Source organism: Jaculus jaculus, chromosome 2, assembly GCF_020740685.1.
Source record: "Jaculus jaculus isolate mJacJac1 chromosome 2, mJacJac1.mat.Y.cur, whole genome shotgun sequence".
NCBI lineage: Eukaryota > Metazoa > Chordata > Mammalia > Rodentia > Dipodidae > Jaculus > Jaculus jaculus.
Genome location: NC_059103.1, coordinates 3876876 through 3889630, shown reverse-complemented (window position 1 = coordinate 3889630; position 12755 = coordinate 3876876). Strand labels below are relative to the sequence as shown.

General features: G+C 46.2%; 1 protein-coding gene across 8 annotated transcripts in view; it reads left to right on the top strand.

Annotated features, from left to right (window-relative positions):
* The window catches only part of Rnf216 (ring finger protein 216), a 152438-nt gene that overhangs the window by 89581 nt on the left and 50102 nt on the right, over window positions 1-12755 (top strand). The gene's annotated exons all lie outside the window — the stretch shown is intronic.

Genomic DNA, 12755 nt, shown 5'->3' with positions numbered 1-12755 from the left:
GACCTGTGCTGGCAGAAAACCCATGCATGTGTCCCTGGCATAGGGATAGAAGAGAACTTAGGTCTTCTCCCTGCCTCCCTACCCCTCTATACGAAGCTGTCTTCTCTTCTGTGGAGGGGATGCTACCTCGCCCCTCCCCACCCAGTTCTCCTGTGAAGTAAAGGCATTCAGGAAATGCACGGATGAGCTGGCAGGGTAGCTGGCATTAAATACAGGGCACCACCTCCTCCCACTGTGGGAATGGAGTACTACTTCTGCATAGCCATTGATGCCACCTGGGAAGCCTCGAATGTATCCACACCCAAAACCCATGCAGCTGTTAATCAGAGGAATGGGATGTAAAGGAGAATTATACAATGGATTGACACCAAATTCTCAGTGCTACCTGCCCACTCTGATATCATGCTGTATTTTACTCATTTACTGTCGTAGAATTACAGCCCCCAAAACTAGGTTTCTTAAATTTACAACTTTACAAGCTTAATTTGTAGGAAGTCCAGAAGAAAAGGCAGCTACTTTTATTTACTTTGTAAATATATTTTCTTTTTGAGTTTTTAGAGGTAGGGTCTCACTGTAGTCCAGGCTGACCTAGAATTCAGTATGTAGTCTCAGGGTGGCCTCGAACTCATGGCGATCCTCCTACCTCTGCCTCCCAAGTGCTGGGATTAAAGGTATGCTCCATCACACCCGGCTTTTAAACATACTTTCATTTATTTATTTGAGGAGACAGATACTATGGGCCTGCCAGGGCCCTTGCCAATGATAACAAACTCCAGGCATATGTGTCACTTGGTGCATATGATTTTACATGTGTACTGGGGAATCAAACCCAGGCCAGCAGGCTTTGTAAGCAAGTGCCTTTAACCACTGAGCCATCTCCCAACCCCAGAAGGCAGCTACTTTTAAAAAGTCTGGTGGCACACACCTGTAATTCCAATATGTGGGAGGCTGAGGCAAAAGAGTTGTGAATTGGAGGCAGGGTGTCAGGTAGCCCAGGCTACCCTCAAGTTCATTATGTTGTTGAGGTTGACCTTGAACTCTTGATCCTCCTGCCTCTACTTCCTAAGTACTGAAATTACAGACAAGTGAGGAACTCAGGGCTTTATGCATATGAAGCAAGCACTCTACCAGTTGAATTATATCTTTAGCCTTCTTTTTTTCTCCTCCTCCTCTTCTCCCCCTCCTTTTTTTCTGTTTTGTACTCAAATATGGCCATGCTTAAGAGAGTCATGGGGTGAGTCATGGTTTCCAAAACTGAAAGTAAATCCTGGCACTTTTCACGTTTCATGTACTAGAAAATGCTGCCTATGATCACAGGAATGACACTAGCTCTGTAGCAGCCATCATAGCCCCACTGGGACAAGGGGATCTCTCCTCCCCAGAGTCCTGAGTGTAATGCTGTGTCGTGGGACTTCATTCTGTCTTTCCAGTATGGTAATCTACTTTCCTGTGAGCCGGAGCCATAGGAAAAACATCTCTGCCTCCAGCCTCACAGACCTCCCAAGATAAAAGAGCAGGCCTTTTTGGGGTCTCTGAACCTTTCTTTTTCTGTTTCCTCATTCAGTCAGTGTTGAAGTTGAGGCTCCTCAGTTTTTATTGTATTTTGAGACAGGGTCTCATGTGGCCCAGTTCTGATCATCCTCTAAAGTGGTAAGATTATTGAATCACACCTAGCTCTAAATTTTACCCTTAAGAGCACAGAGGTACAGTATTTTAGGTAATGTTAGTTCTTGTATCGTAATTATCAAAAACAACTGTATTATTGATGAGAAAGTGAAATAAACTAAGAAATACCGAGTGCTAGAGTCATCAACCCAATTTGTATGTCCCATTCCAAAAAAAAGGTAGAGCTGGGTGTGGTGGCACACGCCTTTAATCCCAGCACTCGCTGTGAGTTGGAGGCCATCCTGAGACTACATAGTGAATTCCAGGTTAGCCTGGGCTAGAGCAAGACCTTACCTGGGGGGAAGGGGAGGAAGGTAGACATGTAAATTCTGATGAGGAAGTCTGTTCAAGAAACACATCAAAGACATAGGACAAGGCAAAGTTTGCACAGGGTGAGCTTCCTGGTCCCTTAATGGACCTCTAACAACAAGCACAGCTCTTTTCTTGAAGGAAACAGCCAAAGAAAGATTTGATATAAGAAAGAACTTCTAGAAGCCCTTTGTGAAACCTTTCTTAGCATGTACATGTATGTCGTCCTCCTCCCCCATTGTCAACAGACTCAAGTTAAAAAAAAGAAAAAGATGAAGTGGTTTTCCTGCTGTGTGTTCTGCCTGGAATGATCCAGTGTGTAGCTCCTGCCCTTCTTTCTTTAGTTCCCAGATATTTAAGAGTATTTTGAAACACAGTTTTTACATTTATTGCTTGCTTATACTTTCTGTAACTTTTTAGTTTTTTGAGGTAGGGTCTCTTTCTAGCCTAGGCTGACCTGGAATTCACTATGTAGTGTCAGGCTAGCTTCAAACGCACAGCGATCTTCCTGCCTCTTCCTCCTGAGTGCTGGGATCAGAGGTGTACACCACCATGCCCTGAACATTTTAGTCTACTTTTTCTTGTAATCTAATACTAATTGAAAGAAGACCCAGCATTGCTGGAAGTGCTTTCAGCTTAAAGCCCGGCGAGCCCATCAGCCAAATGATGCATGTTTTCTTATTGTTCCAGCCCCCTCTTTAGTTTCATTTTCATACACTAAGTGGCAGTTATATCCCTAGACCAGGAGAGTCAGAAGTTCAGAGGCACCCTTGGCTATGTAGCAAATTTGAAACCAGCCTGGGCCATATGAGACCCTGTCTCAAAAAGATAAAAAAGAAGAAAGTGACAGTGATGGCCTTTTCTCCCTCGCTGGCTGCCTGTGGTGGGCAGGAAGAGGCATATGCGAGATTTTCTTGTGGCTGCTCATCTTCTGGTCCTTTGCTATGTGAATGAATTTATTTATGCCTTCCCTCCTCTACTGCTACCATTTCTGTTCTTGTTTCTTTGACTTTAGGGGCATTTGATTTTTCTGTAAGACCTTCTTACCTAGAGTCTTATAAGGGGCAAAGAAGCCCAATCTTGAAGCTAGAACGAACTTCAGTGACTTTTAGGTCGGTGGTGTCAAGGGAGGAGAGCTTGCCCTCCTGCACTGTGTTTGCCCCAGAGCTGGCTGCAGGTGAGTTCTCTTTAATGTCTAGAAGTTCCACACATCCCTTAATGTCTAGCTCTTGATCTGAAACCTGGTACTCTTGACAAATACAGTCAGTTGACTGTGGTAATGAATCCATTTGGGCTGGTAAGGGCTTCTGTAGTAGTTTGTTGTCACAAATAGCACTGCCTTTGATGGCTCCCTTGACAAGCTTCCCGAGACCTGCTTGCATGTGTTAAAAGAAGTGGGTGGACTACAATTAACAGAGCAAAAAGATGTAGACAAAGTTACCAGTATACATGGCAGGTGAGGTGACCTTTATAATAGCACTCACAGTTCCAAGCAGCAGCTCCTGATCACAGAAATGATGACATTTCAGATTCCAAACTGCATGCTATGTGATCCTCAACAGAACAGTCTCTTGATTTTCTCACCAGAGAAATGGTAGTGCCCATTCCTGGTCCAGCTCTTTCTCCACAAGGAGCATTGTCAGTGGGCAGAGACAAAGGCAGCTAGAGTTTCACTCTCCTTCCTCCCTCCAGGACAAACAGCATGTCTGGGTCACCATCTCTCACTGCTGATTGTCAAAGGAAAGATCTTTCCTAGAGGGCTGAGGTGACATTGCATCTTAATCAGGACTCAGGTGGGAAAGAGCGCTGCTCAGTAGAAGCAAAGGCCTCTCCTAAGACGGCAGGGGGTTCCTGGAGGGTGCAGATCAGAGAGTGAAAAGGAAGTGAGCATGAGTATTGTGGATTAAATTAATATGGGTCCTTAAAACTGAGCTGGTAAGGACTGGAGGTGTAATTCAGTGGTAGATGAGGCCCTGGACCAAGGCAGTGGAAAAAGAACGAGAAAAAATGAAACTCTATTCAGGCACATTTAAAAAGCTCAGTATGGGCTGAGATTCTTTCTGCCAATTTTAGTGTATGCTTCATGGAATTTTTTATATAGTTTCTACAAGGTCAAGGCAGATATGCATTGCAATGCCACAGATGTAAAGAATGCACATTTTGCAAGTGTTTTGCTTTTGTCCAAGCCTTCTTAGCATGCATATTTAATTACAAGGCATGAGGATTAATGGGGCTTTGAATATTTAAAGCTCTTCTCCTGAGATTCATTCGATTTAATTACTCCTGAGATAAGCGGCTGCAGCCTTGGTGATTTGCCATTTGGATGTATGAGAGGAGAAGAGGCGAAGCTGTGACTTCTATCAAGTTCTGCTTTGGGATTTTTACTTCCTTCTCCACCATGTCTCCTCCTCCCCTCTGGATTTTAAAATATATTCCTTTGTCTCTTCAGTCTAGGGAGAAAAGGTAGTAAGATTTATCTTTATTGAGGTTCATCTCAAAGCATAGTGTTTTCAGTAGTAGAGTTCAATGTGTCTCTTGACATGTAGGTAACAGAACGCGTTCAAGATCCTTTTTCTCCCCAAAGTCTCCTGGGGGCCTGTGTGGAGTAGAGGTGGGAAGTAATGGTCCAGCTGGCTGGCAGGCACGTACATGTGTACCTGGCCTGGGTCGCTGATTCTGACTCAGTTGGTCTGGGGCTCTGGATCACAGAGAAGAGAAGCTCGTCTGGTTCTGGTTTGTTGTGTTCCTTTCCTTCTTTGGCTGTCCATGAGTCTGGTGATAGTGACTACAGGTGGCAAAGGAGCCATAGACTCAGTGTTTCCACCTGGTTTGGCACAGTGTGGCACGATTGGCCAGGAGACCCTGTGCTGCTTAGAGTGCAGTTTACCCCATACCCAGCACCTCATCATAAGGCCCTTCTACAAAAACAGGCCAGCTGTTACTAAATGATCACTCTATGCCAATCTCTGTTCTCCTGGGCTGCCTGAAGTCCCTTTTTTCCTTAGGGACATAAGTCATTTTATTTAAAGGGTCTTTGTACCTGTGTATTCAGAAATTTCCAATGAATTGCTATTTCTTCCTTTGTCCATTTCCTTCAGAAATGATTAGGTTTATTATTTGGTCAGCTAGAGGGCAGAAGCCACAAAAGTAAAAGAAAGTTTTATTTCCTTCTCATCCATCAGGTGCCTTGAATGGCCATACGAGTGCTGCCTGTCAGAGCAGCTGTGATGTTGCTGTAAGAAAGCAGTATATTGCCTTTCTCTGTAGCAGGACACAGCTGGGAGGAACTGGGGAAGCTCTCTGGGCACAGGAGTCATCTGCCATCCCGCCTCCACCAGCCAGACTTGATTTTCAGAAATCAAACTGCACTGTCCAGGCCTGCAAGAGGTATGGCTGGTCCCTGTGAATGACAAGAAGTCCTCTTTCTCTCATGCAAAGGTGTATTAGCCCAGAAAGTCCAGTCACGGACACCCATGCCCTACCAGGGCCCGACCAAACTGCTGTACTGCCCCTGTGTTCTGCACATGCCACTGTCTATTTGATCTTGTCCCTACTTCAGCCTGATCCAACTGGTAACAGAATGGTGCCTTTTTCTGAATGCAAGCAATGCATATTCTCATCCACTGTGCAGCCTGGAAAGACTGCCTCTCATTTGTCTCTTGTGACAGCCAAGAAGTATGCTAGGAATTGCTGCTCGGTCTATCCAAAGACACTGGCTGGCAACCACTCCTGTCTCCATGATTGTATGGCTCAGTACTTATCTACTGCTATGCCATTATTATTGTCCTCTGAGGACCCAGCCCCAGGTTAAGTGTGCACTGTGTCCATTCCGAAAGTTCCAGTGGCTACATTGGGGATGTCCTGTGTGTCTGTGGTCTGTCTGTTCCCACAGGGAGAAGTGAAGCAGGTCTCCCTCAGGTGGGAGAAGCCTCCTGGCAGTGCTGCTGGTTGGGATCTTGTTGGTTAAGAATAGCTGTTGTAAGCTGGGCACATACATCCTGCAGAGACTTTTTCCCCTTCATTTTTTTTCCCCTCTAGTACTTATTTTCAAATTGCTGCTAGAATATTCTTTTGGAAAATAGACTGATTTTTGTCAACTGAGACAGACGGACTTAGTGTCACAAAGTTTCCTCTGGAAGAGTTGAGTTCAAAACTGGCACCATGGCCCAGGCCTAAAATGATACTGGCCTCTGACCTGGGTAGTAATGGAGAATCTTAGATAAGGAGTGGAATAGAAATGGCTGGTTGGTGGAATATGGAGTGAGTGAGGAAAGGGAAAGGGAAGGGTTCAGATGACTGTGCCCTTCAGTGATCCAGAAAAGAGTTGTAGGGAGGCCAAATGTTCAGAGAGTATGTTTTAGACTCTAGGGGTTGGGAGGGTACGTGTCAGACACTAACCTGGAAATGCTGAGTAGTCATTGAACTCTGCACACCAGCCTGGGCTGAATTGATGAAGGTCATAAGAGAGGTGGATCATGTTCTGTGCAGAGGAAGCACCCTACCTCTGCCTAGAGGAGAGCCACGACAGCAGTGACTTTGGTGTCGCACCTTGTGATTCTGTTAGGGCTGGGTGTGGCTGAAGCCTTCCAGAAAAAGACAGCATGTTAAAGTAGAGAAATGGGCCTGGGAGGGGAGGGGCAAGGGCCAAGAGCCCTGGAAGCCTCAGTCAGCTGGTGCAAAAAGGTGGTCCCTATGCGAAAAAGGTGGACATCTTCCTATAAGCAACAGGATGTCCGTACAGAGCCATACGTAACTAGGGAACTTAGTCTTAGTTTCTGAAAAGATGATTCTGGTGGTTAGATGAAAGGACTGAAGGTGAGAACAGTGGGACTAATCCACTCAAGAGACCTTGAAGACCCTTCACAAGACTTCAGTTGCATGTAGAGACATTGTCCTGACCCTGTCCTCACTGAGGACCTTGAAGCACCTTGCTCACCTGCCATGGGACTCAGGCTGCTTAGCAGAAGGGCGGGTCATGGGGGTGGGAGATGTCTCCAGACTGCTGGGGCAGGGCTGCCTCTGTCATCCAAGTGTGCTAGAATTGGTGCTACCACTGACCATTCTAAAGCTGCTCTAACCATTTGTGAGAAGTGCCAACACACTCATACAGGCCTTCTGTTTGTGATGTGCACCTGCTTGTGCGCATATGTGCCTCTTCCTTGCCTTACCCCCCCCCCCCCCAGCAAGGACACATTCTTTGGGCAAATTCCATAACAAATATATTCTCTTTCTTGCTTGCTTGATTTCTGTGGTCTATTGCCATAGCTCTAGCTCAGTTTGGCCTTATCAAACACACATCTGGTGAGTACTTAGACTCCAGAAACAGAGACAGGAAGGCTCCCAAGGGGCTCTCTGGCCAGTTCTCTGACAGAAGCCTTTATTCAGATTCTCCTGACACACCAGTAGCCTGTATCTCTACATGGGTCAGAGCAATGCCCATTGCCTGCTAGCCTCGTAGAGAGCAGCACTTCCTCTGGCTAATGGATTTGCCCCACGTCCACAGTAAGTGGGACAGAACAGAACCTGGTCAGTGTGTGATCCTTCCTAACACCTCACCTGCCTGGCACAGTTCTTCCCTGTGACTGGGGGAGGGTAGCAGCACCTCTTGAGAGAGTGTGAGGATCAAGTGATTTGGTGATTGGGATACAAACCTAACTCCTTTCTATTCCTCCTACTATGCCTCATCTCTCTCCTGTTCCTGGATTTTCACAGCTTTACTCAGTAATCCCTTAAATATTCTGTTTCTGTGTCTCCTCCCTCAGTCTCTGTGTGGTCATGGTCTGAGTTATTAGAAGGTCTGGCTGATTAAACAGCCTGCTCTTACTGTTGGTAGCTTGCTATAGCAGACAGCTTCAGGTTTGCTGAGATGAACTTCCAGACCAGGCACAGTTATGGAATAAGGGATTTATTGAAGCTTACAGATCCAGGGGAAGTTCCATAATAGCCGAAGAAGCTGGCCTGCCTTCACAGGTCCAAACAGAGAGAGAAGCACAAGCCAAAAGCCACACAACACAGTGCACTTGAGGAACTCCAGCTAGACACACTTTGCATATCTTTAGATTGAAATCCCAACCTCACCACCACACTTTAAGGTCTGCCCAATGACACCACCTCCAGCCAGGTGGCTGCAGATGCAAACTACAAACTAATAAAACACTCAGTATATTGGGGGCCATCTATTCAAACTACCATATTTGGTCTCCCTGGCTCTGCATGCCTGGCTGTAGTTCTTTGGCACTTTTACTGTGCCTACCCTCTGGAAGTTTCCCTTTACCTTTAAATTGCCCAACTCTGCTCTCATTCTTTTTTGGTGAGCTGGTGCCCAGAAACATGAACTATCCCCTTCCTGGTTGGAGAGTGTGACCTCTCCAGTTTGTCCCAGTAATCGCGATCACACACCAGGAAGGCCCAGGAGCCCTGGCCAGTATGCCGACAACAGCAGTGGCAGAGCGGGGCTGAGATGACTTGTTGGGGGCCAGCTTCTTCACTGGGTGCTGCTAGTGTGTCCTTTCAGTCAGCCCTGCTCTCGCCGTCTTGTACACAGAAGACAGCTGAGGTCACTTGCTCAGTCACCGCCTCGAATGTGGCCCAGGAGGACGACCTAGATCTGCTCAGAGCCGGCCTCCTGCTCACCGGGCGGTGGGACGCCAAGCTGTGCAAGTCTCAGAATCCCTCCGCAGGTTGAAGTGCTGCGTTATGTCTGGCAAGGTGCTGGTGCTGTTAGGTTTTGCCATTGTTTTCTTCTTTTTTTTGGTTTTTTTGAGGTAGGGTCTCACTCTGGTCCAGGCTGACCTGGAATTAACTCTGTAGTCTCAGGGTGGCCTTGAACTCATGGCGATCCTCCTACCTCTACCTCCCGAGTGCTGGGATTAAAGGCGTGCGCCACCACGCCCGGCTAATTGTTTTCTTCTTAACTCTGTTACAGGCCTTATTGTTTTGAAGTCCTGTTTTGAAATGTGGATGAAATATTTAGATTGCAGAAGTACAGACAAGCTTCCTGTGAGCTTGAGCATTTAAAATGAATTGGAAATATCATAGAGGCAATAACAGAAAGATTTGGTTGGTCTAGGAAGAGCTGATAGTTATAGAAGACAGCCAGCAGAGGGCCCCAGAATATCACAAATAAGCCTAACGTCCGGCTAAAACCTGCTATTTTCACCAGTCCCTGCCACCAGCGGTGTGACAGGGATAGTAGAGCACTCCTCACTGACCTGAGAGGAGACAGGCACCATGGAGAAGATGGATGTGCGCGTGATACGTGTGTGGGAGAAGGTAGGCGTCGTGTTATGGTGGAACGAGTTCCAGATACACTCTGAGGAAGCCAAATGTAGGTATAAAAGACAGCCAGGCTGGATAGGGAAATGACTCAGCGATTGCCAAGAGCACTTGCTGCCTAAGCTTTAGAGTCTGGGAGTGCCCAAGATGGCTTGAGTTTGAGTTTGAATCCCCCAAAACCCATATAAAAAGTTGGAGGTGTGGTTGTGCACATCTGAAACCCCAGTCTGCCAGAGAGGGGAGCAGGGTGTGGGGGAATCAAAGAAAAGAGAACTGCTGGGACTCATTGACCAAAGTTTACTGCTGACATTGCGTGAATGGGCATGATGTATATGCGGTCATAGCCAGGCGTGGTGGTGCACGCCTTTAATCCCAGCACTTGGGTGGCAGAGATAGGAGAATCTCCATGAGTTCGAGGCCACCCTAGACTACATAGTGAGTTCCAGGTTAGCCTGGTTTAGAATGAGACTCTATCTCAAAAAAGAAGAAAATAAAAGGTTATAACAGGGTCTTGAGTGTGCTTGCTGTCTCTATAATCTGCCAAAAGTTATCTATGACAGTATGTGGCCTTTAAATCATGGCTTGTGTCTCATATGTCATTCCTCTTTATTTTTCTGTAGTCCCCATTTTTGTTTGAGAGAATTACAGGAAGGCCAAAAAAGTATACGGTTCTGGGGTTAGGAATTATAAACTGTGAGGATAATCAGTATTGTGCCTACCTTAATAACCATGTGTGACATTGCCTGTGCCACCCACATAGCAAAGCATTAGAGCTTCCTGAAGGATGGCCAAAATGGTGACTTCTTGCTGAGTCTGAGCAATCTTCCTGAGTCTGGGGCATTCTGTGATGAACAGCCTGACTAGAGATTGTGCCAGTAGAATGTGAACTCACTAAGTTGGGTGAGGTGTATCATTGCCTACAACTCCAACACTCAGGAAGCTTAGACAGAAGGATCATGAATTTGAGGCCAGCCTGGCCTATGTGACAATAACCTGCCTCAAAAAGACAGGGAAAGGCTGGGCATGGTGGCACATGCTTTTAATCCCAGCACTTGAGAGGCAGAGATGGTAGGATCTGGGTGAGTTCAAGGCCTGAGACCACATGGTGAATTACAGGTAAGCCTGGGCTAGAATGAGACCCTACTTTGAAAGGTCAAGAGAGAGAGGAGAGAAAGGTAACAAGAAGCAAAATTCTTATTATAATTCATGCATGAGATTATCTTTATTTATTTTTTTTTATAAAATTTTATTTATTTATTTATTTATTTGAGAGCGACAGACACAGAGAGAAAGACAGAGGGAGAGAGAGAGAATGGGCGCGCCAGGGCTTCCAGCCTCTGCAAACGAACTCCAGACGCGTGCACCCCCTTGTGCATCTGGCTAACATGGGACCTGGGGAACCGAGCCTCGAACCGGGGTCCTTAGGCTTCACAGGCAAGCGCTTAACCGCTAAGCCATCTCTCCAGCCCCATGAGATTATCTTTAATATGTTGTGTTGGAGCTGAAGAAATGGCTCATTGGTTAAAGGGGCTTGGCTTTCTTGCAAACCTGCCAACCTGAGTCTGATCACCAGCACCTGCATAAAGCCAGACACAAAGTGGTGCATATGTCTGTAAGCCTATGGCAATGCTCCCAGACCAGCTAGACTGTCCTCCCCAATGGCTAAACAGCATCAAAAAGGGACCATGTATCCAAGATGGAAGGAGGTGATCAACACTTCTAATCTCCGCACATGCACTGTGCTGTGCATATTATACACATATGCACTCAAGTAATTGGGTTTTTTCCAGTTTGGTTTTTTGAGACAGGATCTAGCTCTATCCCTGGCTGGCCTTGAACTCACAGTGATCCTCCTACCTGGGATTAAAGGTATATGCCACCATGCCTGGCAAATAATTGTTTTAAGCCACGTATCAGATTGTTTTGAGAGTTGTTTGGGATGAGTAGATGGCTCAGTCAGTAAAATACTTGCTTTGCAAATGTGAGGACCTGATTTCAGATTCACAACACCTACAGAAAGGGCAAATAGGAGTGGTAGTCCACTGTAATCCCAGTGCTCTGAAGGTAAAGTCTAGCCAAATCAGCAAGCTTTGGGTTTAGTCAAGACACCTTGTCTCATTAAATAGGGTAAAAAGCAAACGAGGAAGGCACCCAGCATCCATCTCTAGCATACACATACACATGTGCCCACAAAAACACAAAACTTTGTGGAATGTTTATCGTATAGTAATATTTTGCTTAGATTTAGGTCCTTAGTTAGGTGTTGTGAAAAGAAAGGCTACTTCCTGGGTTGTCTTGAGGTATATGTGGTGTGGCCCCTCATGCAAGCAGAACAATAAACAAACAGAACCGTAGAACAATGACTTGTACTCACAAAATCAACTTTGGTTGAGGTTATATCCGCACCTCTGGTCCCAGCTGGACGCACAGCTGTTCATAGGCCCCTATCAGCCTGGAATTAGCAGCATGGGACAATGGCTGGAGCGGAAGTACTTGGGTCTGAGGTCAGTGGCTTTTGTGTGTGTCGTGGCTTAGAATGTATTAGGTGGTGTACGTCTTTTCTTTCTCCTGGGTAGGCCTGAATGTCACTGCTCTAGAAGAATAGGAGTAGGAGCTCAGGTGGTCTTTCTGACCAGGCTGCTCTTCTCTGTCCAGTGGTGCATGTGATTCCTTTGCTGCTGCTGCTCTCCACAGTGGTCATTCTAGTGATTGGACTTGTCTTGGTGTACAGTTTTACATTTTGCACCGACTATCACTACTTGTTCAGCCAGCTTTGTTTTGTTTTGAAGTCAAATAAAATTTTGAAGTGTGTAGCTCGGAAGAAAGGAATGTTTTTGAATTGGGAAGAACTCAGTGAGGGGCACCAAAGCACCAGGACCTGCATGGTTCCTGCCTCTGCTGGTTTGAATGAACAAGGCTGTGAATCATGAGGACAAGTCGCTGCTTGCTGGTGTGGGAAGACAGCCATTTTCAGAAGGGCCTGTCCAAACAACCACAGACTGGCAGCAGGAGGGGAGCATTTTCTTGAAATGAGAAAGGACGGGGGGTTGAGGCTGCGTGTGAGCACAGCAGGGTCCAGCCTGTGAGCAGCAGCCATTCCAAGCCTATGTGGACACTTAGGCAAGAGCCAGAGTCTGTGTCCTTGCAGGGGATTGGACCCCAGACCTGAACCATGTTTGTTTGCTTATCATACACAAAAGATGGAGATGGTACTTTAGTTTTAATGCATGCCATCAGATTTGATACAAAATCGTCAATTTCTAGGTCTCTTAAATTTAGAAACTGGCAAACAAAACCTCATGCCCTGGCTTGGATATCCATGACCTCGCAATCCCTGATACTACCTACACAGGAGCCTCACAATAGGAGGAAAAGATGAAGACATCAAAACAAAAGACAAACTGATTGAGAGGGGAGCGAGAATATGATGGAGAGTGGATTTGTGAAGGGAAAAGCAGGGGGAGGGGAGGGAATTATCATGGTTTATTTCTATAATTATGGGCATT